This window comes from Benincasa hispida, chromosome 11 (genome assembly GCF_009727055.1).
Source record: "Benincasa hispida cultivar B227 chromosome 11, ASM972705v1, whole genome shotgun sequence".
In the NCBI taxonomy this organism is placed as follows: Eukaryota; Viridiplantae; Streptophyta; class Magnoliopsida; order Cucurbitales; family Cucurbitaceae; genus Benincasa; species Benincasa hispida.
In genome coordinates, this window is record NC_052359.1 from 54622678 (window position 1) to 54647013 (window position 24336).

The window sequence follows — 24336 nt, forward strand, 5'->3', positions numbered from 1 at the left end:
AAAAGGAGAGAAGAAATTGCTGGCTCATACTGGGAACACTAAGTCATCACGTCTGACTCATTGCGGTCAACTCAGGATTTCTACGGACAAGTATCCGCAACTTGGTTTTGCGATTCAAATATATTCTATGTCAAATTCCTTGAGGAGAGAACCCATCTGATCAACCTCGGCCTTGCATCCTGTTCTTTGTTATTAAATACACTTTAATCGTCGAATGATAAGTGTGGATAAGTATCTTTGTTCCCAACAGATATGCTCTAAATTTTTCCAATGCAAAATTTACCGCAAGTAGGCTTCTTTTCTGTGGTGGTGTAATTAGTCTGAGCAGGATTCAGTGTCTTACTCGCATATGCGATGGGATGTAAGATTGTCTTTCTCTTTTGTGCCAGAGTTAATTCAAAAGGAAGTGTCCAATCAGGTCACATTAATTTTTGCTTTATCCACCTCCAACCCATCCCGAGAAACATTGTGCCCCAACATGATGCCCTTCTTTACCATAAAATGGAATTTTTCCCAATTAAGAACGAGATTCATCTCTTCGCATCTTTTCAGTATCTTCTCCAGGTTGGCCAGACAGACTTCAAAGGTGTGCCCATAGATAGAGAAGTCGTCCATGAAGATTTCAACAAAGTCCTCAAGATAGTCTTAAAAGATGGCCATCATGCACCTTTGGAACATGCTCGGCGCATTGCAGAGGCCGAACGACATGCGGTGAAAAGCAAAAGTCCCATATGGGCAGGTGAATGTGGTTTTGTCCTGATCTTCTAGAGCAATCCAGAAACCAGTAAAAGTCATTTTTGGCTGGATGATCTAGCATTTGATCAATGAATGGTAGAGAGAAATGATCTTTCTTTGTTACCACATTCAGCTTGCAGTAGTCCATGCAAATACGCCACTCGGTGACAGTTCTTTTCAGTATCAGCTCATTATTCTCATTGAGGACTACCGTCATGCCGCCTTTTTTTGGCACACACTGCACGGGGCTGACCCACGTGCTGTCTGCTATTAGATAAATAATGCCCGCATCTAACCACTTAATGATCTCCTTTTTAACGACCTCTTTTATCGCAGGGTTGAGTCTGTGTTGATGATCGATCGATACCTTGTGGTTTTCTTCGAGACGAATATGGTGCATACAGTATGCAGAGCTAATTCCTCAGATGTCTCCGAGCGTCCAGCCAATTGCTCGCATATGTTTCCTCAGAATGCTCATCAATGCATTCTTCTGGTCTTCATTAAGTTCCAAGGAAATAATTACTGGCAGCTTCTCATTTTGCCCCAAAAATGCATACTTTAAGTGATTCGGCAGGGTCTTCAATTCCAGTATTGGTGGTTCTACTAAGGACGGTTGCGTTGTTTTTTTTTTCTTCTTTTTCTGTTGGCTCCTCTTCTTGGGTTGCGATCATCTCAACTTCCTTCTTTGTTTTTTTTATGATCGCATTACATGCAGCAATGGATGCGCTTGCATCCTCTTCTTCATTCTCTTCGTCAAACTTTTCTTCTTCAGTCAAATTCTGGTCGTCGTCTGAGTCATGCAGGTCTTCTTCGTCAGGAAACTTCATGGCACGGATTATGTTGAACTTGAGCTTCTGTCCATTTATGCTCAAAGTGATCTCTCCTTTGTGCACATCAATCTGAGCACGACCTGTTGATAAAAATGGTCGCCCCAAGATGATGGGCACATCTTTGTCGGCTTTGTAATCTAAGATGATGAAGTCGGCTGGTAGGATAAATTTGTCGATAGTGACCAGCACGTCCTTCACCTTCCCCTCTGGATGCACCAGAGATCTATCTGCAAGATGAAGAGTCACGGTCGTGGGTGCAAATTGCCCCACATTCAGCTGCTTAAAGATCGACAAAGGAATTAAATTGATGCTGGCTCCAAGGTCACACAATGCTTGCCCAATGTACAGACCTCCAATGGAGTAAGGTATAGTAAAGCTCCCTGGATCACTCATCTTCGTGGGATTATTTATTTCGAGCTTTGCGTTAAAGCGACCGTGACAAACTTACCAGTGCCCCTTTTCTTAGTTACCATATCTTTCAGAAACTTTGCATAAGCAGGCATCTCCTCAATCGCTTCACTGAATGGAATATTAATAGGTAATTTTTTTAACATAGATAGGAAGCGTTGTTACTGTACCTCATCATTCTTTTTCTTTCGAGTCTCTACAGGAAAGGTGATAAATGCACTCTCACGGTCCCTTATTCTGTTGGCTTAGAGGTGGACGCAACTTCTGGCTCTATCGCTTCTTTTTCCCTTTCTTCTTCTTAGGTCACCGCAATCTTAGGTTCCAACGCAATGAGAGCAGTCCGACTAGGCTTCTTTCTTTCTCCCTCCACAATTTTCCACTCTGCAATGTCACAACCTGACATTGCTCTTTACCTGATTCCCCCAGGTTACGTGGGAGTTCTATTGAACTCGGGAAAGCCTCTTGCAGTCTGTTCTTTAGCTTGCTTGCAATCTGGCCCATCTGTAATTCTAGATTGCAGATGGACGTAGCCTGACTATGAAGCACAGTTTCGTTTTTCTCTATATACTGCTTCAACAAATTTCCAATGAGGAAGATTACGGCGGTTGCGAGCTACTGGCTTGATTGCTTGTCTGACCGCTATTCCGTGGGAAGAATCCAGATGGTCTTTTTGCGCCACAGATTGGAAGTTCTGCTACTGATTCTTCCATACAAAATTGGGGTGGTTCTCTACCTGGGGTTGTAGGTATTAGAAAATGGATTGTTTTTCACAAAGTAAATAGACTGTGGATTTCTGGCGGGCATTCTTCCATTGCGTGTCCGTCACCGCAAGTCGCACACCTTGCGGTGTTTTGATAACAAGATACACTTTGCGCCCATTCGACCCAAATTCATTGCATTTGAGGGGTGTGTTGCGCTCTTATGTATTGTTAGCCCATCCTTAGCGAAAACGCACCATGTTGAGGTAGTGTTGCACTGGTAGAAGTATCGTGCGGCCATCCTCCAGAAATGCATTAAGTTAAGGGGTGTGTTGTGATGATACATGCGTTGTTGCCCGTCCTCTGCAAATATGCATTTGTGTTAATGGAAGCGTGGTGTAATTTTATAGTCGTACACCCGTCTGAATCAAATACAAAGATAATTCATTATTTTTCTATGTATAGAAGCTAATTCTTTGATTCTTTGTACATGCAAAAATTTCGTATTGCGTTATTTATATTTCTTTGTATACTTAGTTAATTTTTAAGACAGCTGAGTAGCAATTCTTTCCATATGCCTTAGCCTTTTCTTTATCATCCTTTGTCATTATTTGCGATATTTTTTATCTTTTATTTTGCATTATTCATTGCACTGCCATGATGAGTTATATGTATACACTTAGTAGCATTTCCCACACTTTTTATTTTCTGACTAACACTTAGTTAATTCGTAGCTATAGCACTATTTTACCTTTTATCCTTCAAAATTCTGCTCAAACCTTCTTTTCAAAATTTTGTCTAAGTGTTTGTCTATTCCGTCCAAACAACGCAATGAGGATCTTACGCATGTCTAAATTTGGGGGTGGGGAAGGTCTGAGCAGATGAGATCAAGTGATGCGTTCATTATTAAAATGCATTCATTTTTTTTTCATTATAAATAAAAAAAATCAAAAAAATAATAATATTTTGTTTTCATACAAAACTCCAATGTCAACGCAAGGAAAATTCCAAAAACAATCCCAACCTGATAAGAGTTAATTGTGAAAGGAACCTACTCGTAGTTGGAAGTTCACATGACACCCATGGGAGCAAGCCAAAACGAAGGTGGGTTTCCAAGAACGATGCAATATGAAAAAAAAAATGAGAAGAAGAAAAATAAAAGAATAAAAGAGACAACTCCTCTGATCAGCAAAAGTTAGCTGAAATTCAAGAGTTAAAGTTGAGATTGGCACACAACCGTAGTTGGATGTTCGCATGACACCTATGGGAACAAGCCAAAACGAAGGGTGTAGCCATGATCAACAGTCTCTAATAAATGATGCAGATTTGACCACCGCATCCAGACACATCAAGTTATTTTTGCAAGAAGAGGTAAACATTCTTTTTAAAACTAGAAAAGCATTTTTGAGTAGAAATTTGTTGTATAGAAGAATAGAGTAGGGCTTTGTTATGAATTATCAAGGATAGAAGAAAATTGCGTTGTTAAGTAATGTTGCCTAGGTGGAGCATTCGAAACAACCAATCGACGCAAAATTTAGGATAGGAATTTAGCAATATTGCCTTAGTAGAAGATATGCTTATGGACAAGCATATATCTAAATTTAGGGGTGTGATAACTTATAGAAATACAAGTTATTTATACTGTTTTATTTAGATATTGCAGCTAAAAGAAAGAAAAGTTGCGTTGATAGTATGAAAATTGGCTAAGAAATGCGAGAATTATAAATTGTCGTCAATACACCCATTGACACCATTGCGATGGTAGAATAGAATGTTTCAAGACTGTTTTACAGGAAATCAAGTCAACACATGCATTCATGGCTCAAAGATAAAATGAACATCGCATCTACGTCGCATTGCGCCTGTCAATCAATAATGGAGAGACGATCATCGCAATGACGGCGCATGCGACAATCGATCAAGAGCATTGCGAGCAACAAAATTTCAATTGCATGCGGTAATAAAAAACAACATCGCATGTGGGAAAATGATCGAAGATGTAAAGAGCAATGCAATTGCGGAGGATTCAGACGCATGTACAACTGTCAGTTGTGCATTTCTGATGGGATTGCTTGCGTAACAGAAGGAATATTCACTCCACCATTTCAGGAACTGCCTTAACAATAAAGTGGGGACCACAATGCAAAGAGTCAAAGCTTCAACTATAAATAGCTTCTGCAATTCCATTGAATAAATATACTCGATACGGGAGAATTGATACTTGTATATACAAGAATACATAGAAACATGTATATACGAATATGAGAGAGAGACTAGTTGAGCAACTAATCAGAGTAGATCCGTGAAGAATTAAGAGACAAGGCAGAGAGGTGAGTCTCCGGGCAAAGAATCCTTTCAATCCCCGTCGTTGAAGCTCTGTACGAAGGTCACTTCTACCAGACGAACAAGCCTGAGAGGGAATCTCTTCTCTCCATCCATCCCACGCGTCGGTAAGCAAAACCTCCGTCCAGATCTTTGTCAAAACTTGACACTATTATGTATTTGTTTCTATCTTGTTTTCATCATTTGTACTCATCTTCTTCACTCTATCATTCACACCATGTATCAGACGCTTAATCTTAGTATTAACTGTTATGATCATTGCCATTATCATCTCTCTGTCTATTTTCATTCATCCATGATTCACTTTCTCCATGATGTTTTCTTAATTCCCTGGGTAATTAATCAGAATTAAGCAAGTAAATTAATCTGTGTTAAGGAAATAATTATGTTTAGCTAAAGCATACTAGACGGCATCTTCACCTGTGAGAGCAGAAGTGAAGATGTCATTCTGCCTATCGAGAGAGGGTTGGAAGAATGCGTTAACTAAAGCGAGAAGTACTTCCAGAGATGGAAGCAACCTTGCTTTCATCATGTTCATCCCTATTTCACTATAGAGATATGGGAACGCAGCCGATCACCGAGAGGTGTACGCCAAGGGAAAGCGGAACCTTAATTACATCTTTAACGCAGTTAATAAACTTGCGATGTTTTTACTAATTATTCCTTCTATTTCTGATTCATACATAAAGACTTGCCATCACATACCACGATCCTTTGTATAACTTCACAGTCAGTCTCAAACTCAGTATCATGTATCATGTATCTTGTATCCTGTATCATGTTAGTTTAGGATTTACATTTTAAGCACTTTTATTTTCAATGCAATTTTATTTTATCAATGCAATTTATGTTTATCGCAATTTAAATTCATGTACAAACCAAATATTTTATTAATTTTAAAATCGGTCTCATATATCACAAAAGTAACACATTAACGAAAACAATCTCTATGTTCGACCTCGGATTATTCTGAGAAACTTGCGTTGGAATTATACTTGGTTTCAGCGCAAGGAAACTTGTGACACGCATTACTCTATCGCATACTACAAGCATATCATAAACAACACATATTTAGAAGTAGTGTGCTTAAGCGATAACACAGCATGACACTCCATTTCCATTTTTATGTCAGCAAGTTTATGGCAACATGAGCTTGTAGCACATTATCTATCATCACAGTGCATGCATAATAAGGAAATAAAATTACCGTGTCAATGCGCCCACCAAGTTGCGCCGGCTCTATGCGACAATCCTTCTTGAGTAGGTGTTTGCGAACACAAATCACCGCAAAGCCTTGCGGTGATGCTACGCTCGTCTGTTGATTTCTTGTGATCGCGCTTTTCGCCTTTCGTCAACGCATATTCTGCATAAAAATACAAAAATTAACTGTTTCTATATGATGAACGCATGCGACCGCAATGTTATGGAGTTAGTGCTTTTTTTGGACGCAATCTAACATATTTTATCAACGTAAGCCAGCATTGTTTAAGAACTTAGCACTGTAATAATATGCATTTCTGCCCGTTATCTCCAACTAGCATAATTCTTGCCAGTTAGTTTATCGGCGACAAGTAAACTTAAGGTTATGGTAGCTATATTTAAATTTCTGAAAAAAGAACAAACTTAATTAAGTCTACTTGCATTAAACCACTTTTAGAAAACCAATCAAGTTTTAGCAAAATAGTCTAGTGTACCCTATGTGACATCCATTTTGCAATGATGCTTCAGTGAGGTAGGACAAAATTCACCGTAGGGTGATCAAGTGCCCTTTCACTAAAATGAGACAATCTCAACTATTAGACAGAAAATACTCCTGTAACGTAATCTAATAGTAACCATAATTTGGTCCAGAATATGTTAACATCCTTAACAATTCTGTGTAAGTGTAACCCCTCATTTTAGGTCCTAGAGTCCTGCCCTAATTAGCTAACCTTAGGGAAAAGCCGATTAGGACAAGAGACTAAAGCAACCCTATCTATTTCTTGAGATAAAATAAAGAGTTGTGCAAAACTATCATCCTTTAGGGGGACACCCACGATGCCACGAGGCGATGCACTAAAACTTTATCCAACCTAATGAGAGATACCGAGGGATATGTTGTCACATGTCTCGATCCCACTTACTATGAACATTCTCTCCATTCACCTTGGTATTGACCTACCCAAATGCCACCCGTAGGGGGACACCCATGGTGCCTCGAGGCCGAGGATAGATCTCACGGTGTAAACTTTTAGGGAGAAAACGTGTAGAGGTAAAAGTGAAGTATCATATACTTCATTTTCCTCCCACTGAATGTTCTTCCTAGGGTTCATTAACTTAGAAAATCCGACTACTGATTTTATCTAAGTGATTTGTTTAATTTGCTCAAAAACAACACTTGCTTTTGATGATTAAACAACTTTGATTCAAGTCTTATTAAACTCTTTAACAAACTTTCATTAAATTTACATGCATGTAATAAATCTATCTAATTCACCTTTCCAGGTAGGTTCCCAGGTAGGGGTGCGACGTTTCCATCGACTTAAGTACCCCAGCCTAACCAAAACCAGCCTTAGCCAAAAGGTCTCTTATAGATACATTTGTTACATATTTAATCTTTTATTAGGAATAAATTTAATCCTATTAAACCAATTTAAAAGATTAAACCTAGATTTCTAATCACATTAGAAACATGATCTTAGGTCTACCTCAATCAAATTTTAAAACACTTTAAAAAAATGATTAAAGTCTAAGATGTGCATGCAACTCTTTATTATTGATTTTAATTCTAATTTCATTAATTATAACACTTATAAAAAAATGAAACAATTAAAACCATTCAACATTGCAAGCTAGACATACATAAGTTATTTATAACAATTATAAATTGACCTAAGGTAGTGTCATGCTTCATGCAATGTTCATTCATTACTAATATATAATTTTTATATAAACAAGTAATGAATTAAAGTATAGCATACACTCCATACATTCATTCAACCTTATATTATAACATTTATAATATAAATGATGCATGAATATGCTATAAAGCATGCATACATATATTATAACTCTTATATTATATGATGCATGAGCATGTTTAATGTAATTTAAATCATGCATACTAATATATTATAACGCTTATAATATAAAATGATGCATGAAGATAAATGCATAACCTATGATGGGTTTTAAAACTATATCACATACATTATGGCATATATAATAAACATACATCATATGCATATTTAAATAAAGTTGATGGACCGGGATAGTAAACCTGAAAACTGGAAAAATAAAGGCTAAACTATTACAAAAGGTGAGTCCACTGGTTCGGAACAAGTGAATCGGGTCTTGAAACGCTCGCCATGAAGCATTGTAGCTTGATCATGTAGCAAATCTCTTGATCGTCGAGCAACGAGCATCGAGTATAAATGATCGTGTAGCAACGATCGTGTAGTTTTGGACTGTGCGATGAGCATGAAAGTCCACGCGATCGTGCAGTTTGCGTCGAGTAGCGAGTACCATGCAATCGTGTAGCTAAAGACTATGCGATGAGCATGATAGTTTACATGATCGAGTAGTGTGCACTGAGTATTGCATACTATGTGATCGTGTAGCTACTGACTATGCGATGAGCATGATAGTCTACACGATCGTTTAGCATGCATGCCTTGCATCGAGTATTAAATACTGCATGATCGTTTACCCATTGAGTGCCTACGCGATCATGCAGCCAACGCAACACGATCGAGTAGAAAACTCTACACGATCACGTAGCATTAGCCATGCGATCGTTTTATAGATGCTACACGATCGTGCAGAAAACTCTACACGAATACATAACAAAATCTAAACGACTGTTTAGCTCAAGCTACACGATGCGACCAATGTTTCTTCTTCTCCATCGAAATGCACTGCAATCTTCACTTTTGATGCTTCACGAACGACTCAAAACTAAAACGAATATAGACTCAATTCCAAGAATAATGCTAAAAAATGCAGGGGCCCTCACAAAATAACTTTTGTAATGTAAACAGAAAGCCAAAACAAAGACAATTATCCTGAAACATCAATCAACAAACCATCCATCATATACTTGAACATAAGGGGAAGATACTACCACTTGGTGACCTCATTATTCTCAAGGTGAGAACCCAGGAGTGATGGACTCTGACTATTTTGGTTAGGAGGGAGATTGTGAGTTAGAAGGAGGAAGACGATTGAAGAAGGAACACACTATCGCATAGAGAACCTCTCAATCATTTAGAGAAAAGCCCTATCGTATAGGCTCTGAGTAAATCGTGTAGATACTCTTAGAAGTCGTGTAACTCCTTCTTTTTGGAATAATAAAGTCATATTTTATTTATTCCATTTGCCATAAAAAAATGCTTAACTTCCCACTAAGGTGGTTAGAGAGAAAAAAAGGATTAATTATCCAAATAATTAATAATATAAATAAATATGATAACCAACTTATCATATTATATTTATAACCTATAGTTTTAATATAACATCATATACAATATAAATTATAATTCATTTTCTCTTATGACATTTAATATAAAGTATGAATCTCAACTTTAAATTTAACAACTATGAATCTCATTCATAGATAATATATTTGAATCACATTTAAATATTTATTCCTCTAATTAAACTATAATGTATCAAATAGATTATATCAATTATATCATATATAATTTAATTAATTTAATTATATCATATATAATTAAATTCCCTCTTATTAATTTGAACAATTCAAATTAACCCAAAAATTGATTCTCAACTAAATCCTTTTGAGCTACCAAGGGGACCTTTGTAGCTTGAAGCTGAAACAGTACGTGAATAATTAATTAAACTCTTTAATTACATTATCCATCATCTGTTAACTGTTGGACACTCCACTAAAGACCGACAACTGTACTTTCCGTATAATAGATATATTTATGTGTCCATTGGATATAACCAATCAACAGTATGATGACCCTTCACAAATTGCTCTTAAGTATAACTGAGCTAATTTACCATTTTCCCCTATAGTTACATCTAACTCTTTACGTACCACTGATCCCTCTTATGAACAATAGATCATAGTCCCACTATGACTAAACCCCTCTCGGGCCAAGAGAAGGTGTGGCGCCACATTGTTCAAGACCCGAAATCTGTCCTTAACGGAAAAATTTATCTACTTGCTCCTACTTCGGAGAAGGAGTGAATTCAATCTTGTGTAGATGAGTTCCCAACTCCCTAATCAGACAAATATCTAAAATGGTAGGCTTGTTGAGTCGGCGATCTGGCCACTCTCACCCATACAAATCAAAGGATCGCCCTCATAGGCAGGAGTTCACAACTCACTCAGGTTTATAATCATGTTACCTATGGTCATCCTAGTGAAATGAAAGTCTCAGAGTTTGTATAAAACCGGTCCACAAGATGATTAGTCTCTTTATATAACGTAGTTGATAATTGAAACTTACATTTCACTAAAACGAACATAGGTGACATGACCTTAATACTGAGTTTTTTGGGAACTCCAGCCGATGAGGACGGTCCTTTGATTAGTATGGGTGAGAGTGACCAGATTGCCAACTCAACAAGCCTACCTTTTTGGGGATTTGTCTGATTAGGGAGTTGGGAACTCAGTTACACAAGATAGAATTCACTCCTTCCCTACAGTAGAGGTAAGTAGATAGATTGCTCCCTTAAGGGCTGATTCCAGGTCTTGAACATATTGGCCACACCCTCTCTTTGGAAGAGAGGACTCAGTCATTTTAGGTCTATGAGTTATTGTTCATTAGAGGAATCAGTGGTACTTAAGAAGTTAGATGTGACTACAGAGGCAAAACGATAAATTGGCCTGGCTGTACTTATGAGCGATTTATGAAGGGTTATCGCACTATTGATTGTTAATATGGACACAGAAATATAACTATAGTGCGACGAGTGCAGCTGTCGGTCTTTAGTGGAGTGCCCAAAAGTTAACGGATGATAGACCTCGTGATTAAAGAGTTTACTGTTGAAGCTTCAAGCTACAGGTCCATAAGGTCCCCTTAGTAGCTCAATGGGTTCAAGTTGAGAATCAGATGTTGGGTTAGTTTGAAGTGTTCAAATTAACAAGAGGAAATTCAATTATATGTGATATAATTGTGGTGATGTATTAGATACATTATTTGGAGAAATTAATATAAATATGATTTATATTAAGTACCATAAAATAGAAAAATAACTATGGCTTATATGTTTCATATGATGAAATATTAAAACTGTAGGTTATAAATATAATATGATAAATTGGTTATCATATTTATTTATAATATATTAATTATATGTTAATTAAATCTTTCTCTCTAATAACCGTTTGAGTGGGAGGTTATTAGAAGTTTTATGGTAACTGTGAGATAAAAATAATTTTTTTTTTCAAATTTAGAGGTTGATCCATTCGGATAATTCTCACGGAAAAGGGCTATCAAGTGAAAATTATTTTTACGAAGCGGTAGTTGTTGAGAGACTAAAAAATCCTTCAAGAGTTGACTATACGATCGTTGACCTCTGATCATTGCCACATGATCGAGTAGCAAAGTCTATGCGATAGGCTTCAGTTTACTAAACGATCGAGTACAACGTCTATGCGATAGACAGTGTACTTATCCCCCATTTACTCAATCGCACACCTCCTCTCTTCCTCAAGCCAAGATCATACAGAGCCCACAAATTCTGGATTCTCACACTGAGAATACCAAGGTAACACTTGTGGTGGTACCATTACTCTATTCGTGAATTGAGTTGGACTTGATTGCGTTCAAGGAGCATCAAGTTGGTCGTGTTGTTGGTGGTTTGTTCGTTGCGTTCAAGTGTTGCTATTGGACGCACTGGAGACTGATTGAGGGATTCTTGAAGAATGGTTCTTTAAAGGTACGCATACTCTATCTCTTGAATATATTGTAGCATGCTAAAATTTCTATTGATGCATAACTTGTTAGCTTCCTGTTAGACTGTAATTGTTGGTGTTCATTCGAATGGAATTTGGAATGATCCACTTCCACTGCTCATGGAGATCCTCGTTTATGATTTCCTTCAATTGGTATCAGAGCCAAGTTGTTCTGATATTCCAAATTTCATTTTTGTATTGAACTTCTTTTACAGTCATGGTGGGTTTTAAGTTTGTTCTACAATGCGTTTAAGAGTTAAATGTATTTGTGGATGTGATTTATGTTTACAAGATGGTTGCCTCTGTTTTTGGACATAATGTTTACAGAGTGTTAATTTGTAAGGGCCCCTTCATTTTTGGACATAATTAACAAGCAATTGAGTCCGTATTCAAAGTGTTTGAAGTTTTTTAAGTCGTTTGTGATGAAGTTTCAAAGCATGGAGATGCAGTTCTCTTCAAGGAAGAAGAACAAAGGTTGGTTGCATCGTGTAGCCTCAGCTAAACTGTTACGAAATTGACAATTAAAGAACATAAAAAGGAACGTAGAGATAGAGAAGATCGACACACAGATATACGTGATTCACTAACAGTGTGTTAGCTACGTCCACGGGCAGAGGGAGAACTATATTATTAGAGAGAATGCTTTCAGAAAATTACATCAAAACGATACCTCTAGGGTTAAAGAGTTTATATAGCGCACTACTCTAAACCCTAGGGTCATAATCGTAAATAACTACAAATAAATAAATATGTTGAATACGAAACAATTTTTGTTCGAAGCGCCAACAAACAGATTCAAGGCATTTCAACATAAACAATTGTTGAGATTTAGCTAAACGATCATGTAGAAAAGTTCTGCCCAATCGTGTAGTATTTACTAAACGATCGTTTAGTTAATGCTAAATGATGGGGTAAAGAGTTTACTCTATCGCGTAGCGTTGGTTGCTCGATCGCGTGGACGTTGGAGGTAAACGAGTGCATAAATTTTTTACACTCATTATTTAATAAAAGGCGTGCGCACTAAACAATCGTGTAGCTCAGCATACTTCATCGCATAGTCACTGACTACACGATCACGCGGTATACGATACCTTACGCTTGCTCAATGATCGTTTAGACGATTATGCCTCACTGCATCGTTGTCGCGTACTTGATTGTTTAAGGCTTGTGTTTCACGATGCGCGTTGCAAGATCACGTGGCCTTCATGCCATCGCATAGTCAAAGTGCACAATCATTGCTAAACGATCGTTTATGCTCATACAGCGTTGCTAAACGATTGAGTAAAGAGTTTACTCTATCATGTAGCCGATCACATGGATTTGGTACACGATCAAGTAGACGCAAGCTTCGCTCAGACGGTTCAAGACCCGGTTCGCCTGTTTGAACCGGTTGACTTATTGCTATTTCTAATAGTTAGCTTTGTTTTTTAGAATTTGAGGCTAATTATCCCGGTTCATCAACTTTTTATTTAATGTACATGAGATGTATGTTTGTTTATATGCCATAGTGTATGACATATAGTTTTAAAACTCACCTTAGGTTATTTATTTTATTCGTGCATCATATATTATAAGTGTTATAATATAGATATTGGCATGATGAAATTACGAGAAATCATGCTCATGCATCATGAAATATAAGAGTTATATTTATGCATGCATTAAGCATATTCATGCATCATCTTTATATTATAAGAGTTATAGTATAAGGGTGTATGAAAGCATGTATGCTTGGTTCATTGCTTTGTTATATAAGTGTTATATACCAGTAGTAATGAATGAACAATGCATGGAGCATGACATTTAGGCCTATTTATAAAAGTTATGAATGTCTTGCATGTGTTGCTTTGTAGGTGGTTGGTTTTAGTTGTTTTCTGTTATAAGTGTTATAATGGAAATTAGAACTAAAATCAATAAGAAATAGTTGCATGCAAACTTAGGTGAACTCAGGTTTTAAAAGGGTTTTAAAATTGGATTGAGATAGACCTAAGTTCCTAGTTCTAATGAGATTAGATACCTAAGTTTAATCTTTTGAATCGGTTTAATAGGATTAAATTGATTTCCATAAAAGATTAAATTTGTATTAAATCTATCTATAAGGGACCTTTTGTCTAAGGTTGGTTCTGTCTAGGCTGGGGTATTTAAGCTTATGGAAACGGGCACCCTTAACTGGGTACCTACCTGGAAATGTGAATTAGATAGATTTGCTACAAGCATGCGACAATTGATCAAAGACTTCGTTAAAGAGTTTAATGAATAATTATCAAAAGTTGTTCAACTTTCCAAAGTAAGAGTTACTTTTGGGTAAACTTAAAGAGTCACTTAGTTAAAATCCTTAGCCGGGTTTTTTCTAAATAAACTAAATCCTATGTTAAAATCCACTCACGTTTCTCAAAATGTTCACGCCGTGAGATTCATGCTTGGCCTCATGGTGCCCTGGGAGCATCCCCCTTTCAGATGGTGTTTGCATGAGTCAATATCAAGGAGAACGGAGAGAGTGTTTATAGTATGTGGGTGAAGAATGTGTGTCAACATGTCCTACGGTCTTCTTCATTGGTTTGCACCATGAGATTTTCTTGCACGACTTCTTGGTGCCCTGGGAGCGTCCCCCTTTGGATGGTTTTTGTGCAGTTGGTCAATATAATGGTGAACCCCAGAAATGGATAGGGTCGCTTTAGTTTTAGCCCCAATCAAATTTTTTCCCTTTAGATTGGCTGCTTGGGACAGAGCTCTATGATCTAAAATAAAGGGTCACACTTATGGGAAATTGTTAAGCGAGTTAATGATTTCTTGACCAAATCAATGATGGCTAGTCGTTATAGGAACAAGAGTTGTTCTGGTATTAATGATTGGTTGAGAGCGTCTCAATTCAGAGGAGGGATAAATTGACTACCCTTCGGTGGCTTTTGTCATAAACCACTAAAGCGTCATTGAAAAAAAAGATGTCACACGGGGTTCATTTAGATTTTGCTAAACCATATTGGTCCTAAGGATCTGATCCTTACTAGATACATTGATTCTGACTTTCATACCGATATTGATTTGAAGAAATCAACTTCGGGGACAGTGTTCACTCTGAACGGAGGAGCAGTTGTGTGGAGGAGCATCAAGCCGAGTTGTATTGCGGACTCCACAATGGAAGCTAAGTATGTTGCTGTAAGCGAATCAACAAAAAAAATATAGCTGATCCATTTACGAATGCTCTCTCAGCTAAAGTGTTCGAGGGTCACCTAGTAGGACAAGGTCTACGAGTTTTGTATCACTAGGGCAAGTGGGAGAATTGATGGGTATTGTGATGTCCTAGTTTATTGTATTTGTACATTTTATTCTCTCCATGTAAGCTTAACATGTATATATTGATCCACTGGAGTTTTAGTCCAAGTGGGAATATTGTTGGGTTTTATGTCCTAAAAACTCGTAGTTTGTAAAATGATAAACATTTTCTATAATCAATATACTTATTATTGATCTCATAAATTGTATGAAAGTCTAAATCCAATAAACTAAGACCCATGACTATTATATGAATACTTGAACTTTATGTGGAGACATAAGAGTGGATCGGGTTCGAGTAAATAGTCAAAATGATCTATGGTACATGAATGAGGTTGGGTACCTTATTCTGGTAACACCATTGGATGCGGCCTACTTTGTAGTTGTTACAAAGAGTTGTAAAGTGCTACATACAATGTGATCCTAATTCGTACATGTTATGACATGAGGAGTGTGGGCGTCCTATGCAATGAGTTTGCATAAGATTAAGACCAAGAAATAAATTATTCTTACTTTATAATGTTGTTTACTGTTTAAGACTGACTTGAGGAATCAGTTGTTCATTAGAGGGTCAGTAGGGACTTGAGGAATAAGACGTAATCTTGGGTGTAAAATAGATATTTGACCCAGCCGTTATTATGAACAACCTGTACAGGGTCGACTTGCTGATTATGATTAAATCATGTGGACATAATATATCTACAGTGAGGGGAGTGCAACTATGAGCTTTAGTGGAATGACCCATTAGTTAACGAATGGAAATTAATCTAGTCTAATGAGTTTAGCCAATTAATCTCGAATCGTTGGAGCCCATGATCTATAGGTCGGCGAGGTCTCCCTACTAGCTCATAACGGACTAGCTCTAGAATAGCGTGATAAGTTAATTTGAAACGTTCAAATTAGAATTAAGAGAATTAGTAATTATATGAGATATAATTTTATATTTAATTTTAGAATTAAACGGAATAAGAGAATTTATATATTTAAATATGATTTAAATATATAAAGATGGATATATGTTAAAATTAATTTAATATTTGATATTAAATTAATTAAGTTTTATTTAATAAATAATTTATGAAATTAATTAATTTTTCATTTTTAAAATCAAATAGATTTATTTTTTTTAAAATCAAAATTTGATTTTTAGATAAAATTGAAAAAGGAAAAGAAAAAAAAAACACATAATGGAAAAATGGATTTTTCCATTATCCATCACCTAACTAGCTCACACATATTGCAATATTTTGCCTTGTCTTCTCCAAGCATGAGTTTCAACTCATGCAGCTCTTTTCTTTGTATGTTGATCTGCAATATAATGAAGAGATTAAAGTGAAAATCGGGTATCCAGTCCATAGAGTTTTTGAGAGAAAAATTGGTTTGAAGAACAACAAGGTTGCTGAAGTGAGCTTTTCTCCTTCATCCCTTGATTCAAGCTTGTTTTGAGTCCTACAACTCAATCTAGAGCACCAAGAGTATAGTGGGGAATATTTTGAGGTGGTTTACAACAAGATATGGAGAAGATAGCAGCTAGAGATGGAGCTTTGAAGAAGTTCTACAAGAGGTATGTCTTGAAACCCATTTTTCTACAGAAGCATGCTTTATATTATGCCAAAATTAGTGAATTTGAATCCTTAGATGATCCTTGTGCTTCTGCTGTTGTTGATACAATTCTACAATTGGTATCAGAGCATCATATAAGCATTCAATTCAGTTTAATTTTGGTTTGGTGGGTGTTTTATATGAGAAATATGAAACTGGTGCACTAATATGGCTTTCTGAGTTTTGGCTGTTTAATTCTCTTTAATTTCTCATTTAAATTTGTAATTGGCTCTTGCTTGATGAGCTTTAATGTGTTCCTAAGAGTCTGTAATTTATTTGGAGTCATTAGAGTTCAAATTAAGCTGTAAATCGAAGAAACAAACGAAGAGGCTGAGTTGCAGTTCCAAAAAATCAGCCTCTATTGTTATCGTCGTTGTGGTTCTAGTTGCTAAATGATCGTCTAGCTCCAGATGCTACACGATGTGAAGAAAAGCTAGACGATCGTATAGCAATGGGTGATGGTCGTTGTGATGCTGAACGCTAGACGATCGTGTACTTGCGGGAGCTAAACGATGCATTCAATTTGCTATATGATAGCATTAAGCGATCGTTTAGTTTTGGTGTGGGAACTAAATGATATGTTGAATTTACTATACGATGGTACTATGCGATCATTTAGAAACGATGCGCGCTAAGTGATGCGATGAAGTGCTACGCGATAGCGCTGAGCGATCATTTAGATACAGAGCTAAGCGATCGTGTAGACGAAGTGCTAAGCGATGCGTTGAAGTTTTTATGCGATGGAACTAAACAAATTGCTTACCTACAATGCTGAATGACGCGATGATGTTCTATACGATGGAGATAAGTGATCGTTTAGCTACACGGCGAATACTGAACAATGACATGTAGTGCTAGACGATTGTGTTAAGCGATCGTTTGGTTCTGTACGATAGAACTAACTGATAGTAATGAAGAGCTATACGATAGCCTTGAGCGATCGCTTACTTCGATCGTTTATCTTTGATCGGGAGCTAAACGATGCGTTGAGTTGCTATGCGATAGCACTACGCGATCGTTTACCTCTATGCGAGAGTTAGACAATGTGTCGAGTTGCTATGCGATAGCACTACGCGATCGTTTACCTCTATGCGGGAGCTAAGCAACGCATTGAGTTGCTATGCGATAGCACTACGCGATCACATACCTTCATGCGGCAGCTAGGCGATGCGTTGAATGCTATGCGATGGCATTAAACGATCGTTTATCTTTTCGCGCGCTAAATGATCAAGCATTTATTAAAAGATCTGGAAAAATGCAAGAAGATGGTCGTCATTGTTAAACGAGAGACTTAGCGAAATGTTGAACGTGTGCAAGGGATGCCAGTTCGACCAGTTCTCTTGTGGTCTAGTCCAATTCAGCTTCAAATGGTTCCTGGCTGGTCCGGTTCAGACTTGATTGATTCAGTTCAGACGGTTCGGGTCCGTTTCAAGCTACTTGAGTTCGTTTTGGAGCGGTTCAAAAACCGTTCTGTAATAGTCAGGCTTCTATTTGCTTGTTTTTGCCAAAACTAAAACCATATCAGTCTGTGTTTATTTATTTATGCATTTGATGTATGTTATAATTAAATAAATCTTGTATGTGCATAAAGTATGCCATTTAGATTTAAAATCCCACCATAGAAAGCATGTAACATGCATTGAAAGTATGTATAATTGTTTATATATATAATATGCATGTTAGGGTTTCTCGTATTATATAAAATGTTATATTTGTTTTGAATGCCTCAATGTATGTTGTGGGAAAATGTTTAGCATGTCTAAAGTTTTATAAGTTGTTATAAAATTGGGTTAGATATTTAAAATCCATAAACAACAGTTGCATGCTCACGTAGGTTGACACCTGTTTTAATTGTTAAAACTTATAAAACCTAGGTTACAAACTCAACCGGTATATAATCCTGTCTAAGGCTGGGGGTACTTAAGTTGACGATTTATGGAACACCTCCTACCTAGAGATTATGGCCAAATTATTGAGCGTTGCTAACCGGTTTTATGAGCATACATGAGTGATGTGAGGTAATAAAATGGTTTATCACCTAGACATCATAGGTTAAAATCCAATTATAAGAGTTATACTTGGAAACCACATAGACTTAGGGTTTTTTTATTAGCCGAAAAGAACCTAAGTATAAATATACCCAAAATAGAATACTTCAGTGGCAGTTTAATAAATTCCATATGATAGAGTTATTAGAAAACTTCAGTGGGAGATTAACATATACAATATTATTTTTAGCTCTCACGTCTCTAAGAGTTCACAATCCAGATTTAAGCTGTACTTCGTGTCACCCTAGAAGTGACCTCCATTCGGAAAGTATTTTTTAGCTTAAGTCTAGACTATGGTGAATAAGAGGAAGTTGTTCAAATATAAGTCTATTATACGATATATAGATTTCAACTGCCACGTCTCCACATAGTTTACACCGTGAAATTCATATGACATTTCGTGTCACCCTGGAAGTGGCCTCCATTCGGAAAGTATTTTGTATGTGTAATGGCCCGACCCCCTAGGACTTAAGTTAGGCCGTTACTAAATACATGCATGCATGGAACTTAAAACGACACTCTTTTATGGTGAAATAAATACTAAATAAATAAGGTAAGTGAAAAAGGCTTTCATTAAATTCAAATATTAAAAACAACAATACGGTACCCATAAATCATAAATGATAATAAATAAGTCTGAAAACGAAAAACTGAGACACAAACATACATGAAAAACTGAGTTATATCCTACTATAGCTAAATATGCCCATTACCTCTGGTGAATCCCGAAGAAAACACAATATCTGGTGAATCCCGAAGGAAACACAAACTAGTGAATCCCGAAGGAAACACAATATTTGGTGAATTCTGAAGGAAACACAAACTGGTGAATCCCGAAGGAAACACAAACTGGTGAATCCCGAAGGAAACAAAAACTGGTGAATCCCAAAGGAAACACAAACTGGTGAATCCCGAAGGAAACACAAAAGTGGGATTCCAAAAAATGGTGAATCACGAAGGAAAACACAAACTGGTGAATCCCGAAGGAAACACAATATCTGGTGAATCCCGAAGGAAACACAAACTGGTGAATCCCAAAGGAAACAAAAACTGGTGAATCCCAAAGGAAACACAAACTGGTGAATCCCAAAGGAAACACAAACTGGTGAATCCCAAAGGAAACAAAAACTGGTGAATCCCGAAGGAAACACAATATCTGGTGAATCCCGAAGGAAACACAATATCTGGTGAATCCCAAAGGAAACACAAACTAGTGAATCAATATATCCTTATTAAATCATATTTATCAATTCTTGACTCCAATCATTTCCAATCTCAGTCAATGAAGGCAGACACAAATATCATGCTAACTAATAATCCTCAATAAATCATAATTATCATTATCGGGCACTAGGCAGTTCCAATTGTAAGATTACTTACCTCAACTTGGTAAGAAAATGCAAAACAAAATCTCCTTAGAACTTATTTAGCACACTTGAATCAACCTAAAGTTGTGGCTTGGTCCAAGACAAATTCCAATACTCGATTTAATTAGCCAATCTGATCATGAATTAAATCCAAAATCAATAACTTAATTTTCCCACTATTACTCTCGATCCAAAAGAATAGCCATCCAACAACTTACAAAATTTACCGATCTTCACCAATTTTCTGCAAAACAAAATGGTATCTAGCTTGATGGTCAATGCCTCAAAACTTCCAAACCTTGAATCTAAGTTCAAACCAAAGAGAGGTTACTAATTTAACCCAAAATCAAAGGGGTGAACTTCACCTCCCAAATTATAAGGAAAAAAATAAGTCTTACCTAAGGTTTTCCTCAAAATTCCGGCAAAGATCGGGGCAATGGCGGCCGACGGTGCATCGACTTGTGGCTGCCATAGATAGGCAGTGTGTGTTGCTGTCGGACGGCATAAATTGTTTAGGCTAGCGGCTGGTAGTGAGGGTCTTGCATAAGGAGGGTTTGCGAGAGTGGAAGAGAAGGGGAATTTCTAGTTTACAGATTTTATTCAGCAGCGATTACAAACAAACCAGAGCTTTAAACAACGATCCAGCCGTTAAAAATGAAACTCTATATGTCTGAACAGACTAACCAAATTTGAGCACGATCCAACGGTTTAAACTCTGGCAATCGACAATTTTGTGGAAACTGTTGCTGAAAAACCGAATTGCTTTCTCCCCAATTTTTTTTACCTCTTTTCACTCTCATTTAATTTCGAAAAAAATCTCAATTCATTTATTGTTTTCCAAATTTTGAAAAGATAAATAAAATATTTTATCACAATATCTCCAAAATCTCCAAAGATTATATTAAATTTAGAAATCAATTAACTTTTCAAATTATCTTAATTTAGGCTTCAAGAACTAAAATTAAAGGGCATAAGATCTATCAATTTGATACAAATTAAATCCTTCCAAATATTTAAATCAATTCAAAAACCACATGAAATTAATTATCTCTTTTAATTTTTAATTTTTTTTTTAAGTTGGCCCTAAAATCCAAAATCAAATGGAAGCAAAATTCAATATTTTCAAGATAATCAGTTCGAATATCTAATCAATTAAATTCAATTTAACCAATAAAAGTTTTTCAATTATTTCAATTTAACCCCAATTTTTCAAATGAAAGGGAAAATTTAAACTCAATAATTTTAGATAATTAACTTAAATTTTCTTGAAATTCGGGATGTTACATTCTTCCCTCCTTAAGAAACTTTCGCCCTCAAAGTTTAAGTCCTTAAAGGCTCGTGATACTTTGTTCTTATCTCATCCTCATGTTTCCAAATTGCTTCTTCAGACCGATAATTCTACCAAAGAACTTTTAATTAGCACTAACTCCACATTTCAAAAAGTCTTCATCTCCTACCATGAATTGTATATGTGAGATAATATCGTGTTACTCGTTAATCTTAAAACAAACACATATCACCATTTAGTCCCTCCTATGCACGAGTCTAAAAATCTCACTTAAATAAAGCTCTTGAAGCCCCCATATATTATAGAGCATATTGTCATTCTAAAGTACATCACCATAACCTCAATAAGTTGTAACCATTACCTGATGCCAGTTTCTAAGATAAAGACCTTCATGATTGCGTACATCTATATTGAGAATGTTCACACTCCATAGAGTGGGTCACCTCACTGTCCATGCAACAAAAAATATATCTCATGGCATCTCAAGTCCAAGATTCAGAATTCGGATTGGGCACCTAATTGCCCTGACAATCCCTTGCAACTGAGAACGCTATCATATTCAATCTGTAATAGTTGATACAAAGTCGCGTGAATCATCTTTCTTTCCTAATAAACAAAGCCGATGTGCTCCAAGGCAAAACATTAAGGTACATATGAAACACTTTGCTAAATGGTTCTTGTATGAGTGACTTAGGCTATTTCAACTCTACTAAAGTCCTTCTATGAGGAGCCTTAAGAAAATAGAAGTTGCTCTCAACTCAAGTTCATCTCTAGTGCTAGGGGTCATTATGGGAGATCAAATTTACTCAACCTTAATACTCATATCGCTTTTTTTTTTTTTTTTTTTTTTTTTTACTTGGAGCTAGATTACTTTCCACCTTCAAATCAAATTGATGGCTTTATTAATTCCTTGTTCTAGATATTCGTGTCCACGATCAAAACCTCTAAACCTTGCTAATACCTTTCAACGTCTTCCCCCTCTTTAACGAGGCCTTACCCCTTCCATTTCCATGGTTTCTAGCAACTATTGCTACTAAACATCCTTTCATAAAACGTTATTTCCTCAACTCCACTATAATTTGAAGAAGATTGCTAAGCACTCCTCCATTAGTCTGACCCATGAGATTCCTATGTTGCGCCTGCTGGTTTGCTTTAGGTCTCCCTTTGCTAGTCATTTAGTGACGGCTATCCCCTCGAAGGGTTGTAACATAGGATTCGGAACAACACAGGTTTCAGTAAAATGAATAGGGTCTTATAGTTCTGTTTTGGATGTTGTCTTCTATTTTGGAGGCAAATTCATATCGTTCTATAGGATCTGAAAATGGAAAGTCATATTTACAAGAATTACTAAGTTATTAGTAAAGATCTTGACCGAAAACGATAACTAAACGACTATAGGAATAAGAGTTATTCCGGAGACAGTAGGAATAAGAGTTATTCTGGGGATAGTGTTTGGTCAAAATTGTTTGTTTTAGTGAAGGAGTATCTGACTGCCCCACGATAGTACACATTCTGACTCACTAAAATATCGTTGCAAATAAATAATGGTTATTGGTACATTATTACATTTTTCTAAAACTTGATTTTGGATTTAGTTACAATTTGCTAATTAGAATTTGTTTGAATTTTATCAGCATGTCGAATTCTAGTATACTCACTTTCGATGTACATAACAGTAAAATCAAATCGAAAAAACAAATTACTAGTGGTTGATAATACCAACAGAGTTTTAACAGAGGACTGTCTTCTATCTCCCAACTCATCTAAAATTATGAATTATATAGATGAGGATGCTAAATATGATTTACTTGTTATCGAAGCATGTTTAGTGGAAAACAATAAAATTTGGATAATTGATTCAGGTGCTGCTAATCATATATGTGCTATCTCATAAGAAACAAGTTCCTGGAGACAGTTAACAGAAGGTGAAACAATCTTTAAGGTAGTGATCGGGGAGATTGTTTCGGCCAAAGCAGTGGGAGATATAAAGTTATTTATTGGAGATAAGTACATTTATTTGAAAAATGTATATTATATTCCTTCTATGAAAAGGAATCTAATATATGTCTCCTGTTTGCTAGAACAAAATTATAAAGTTTATTTCGAAAATGGTGAAGTGTTCATCAAAATGGGAAATAAACAGATTTGCTCTGAAAAATTAGGAAATAACTTGTACATGTTAAAACCAACAGAGGTCAAAGCTGTTTTGAACATAGAGATGTTTAAAACTATTGAGACTCATAAGAAGAGGAAGATTGGTTAAGAACAGTCATCAAAATAAGTTGGATTGAGAGATTGGTTAAGAAAGGTCATCAAAATAAGTTGGAAGACAGTTCATTACCACCATGTGAGTCTTGTCTTAAGGGTAAAATGACAAAAAGATCTTTTTCTAGAAAATGTCTTAGAGCCAAAGAACCCCTAGAGCTGATTCACTTGGACTTTTGTGGGCCTCTAAATGTTAGAGCAAGAGAAGGGTATGAATATTTCATCAGTTTTATAAATGATTATTCCAAGTATGGGCATGTTTACCTAATGCACCAAAAGTCTGAAACCTTTGAAAAGTTCAAAGAGTATAAGGCTGAGGTTGAAAACCAATTAGGTAAAAAGATTAAAACGCTTCAATCGGATCAAGGTGGTGAGTATATGGACATAGAATTCCATAACTATTTGATAGAACATAGAATTCAGTCTCAACTCACAACCTCTGGCACACCTCAGTAGAACGGTGTGGCAAAGAGGAGAAACAGAACCTTGTTGGACATGGTTCGTTCCATGATGAGCTATGTTCAGTTACAAAATTATTTTTGTGGACACGTAGTTGAGACTACGGTGTA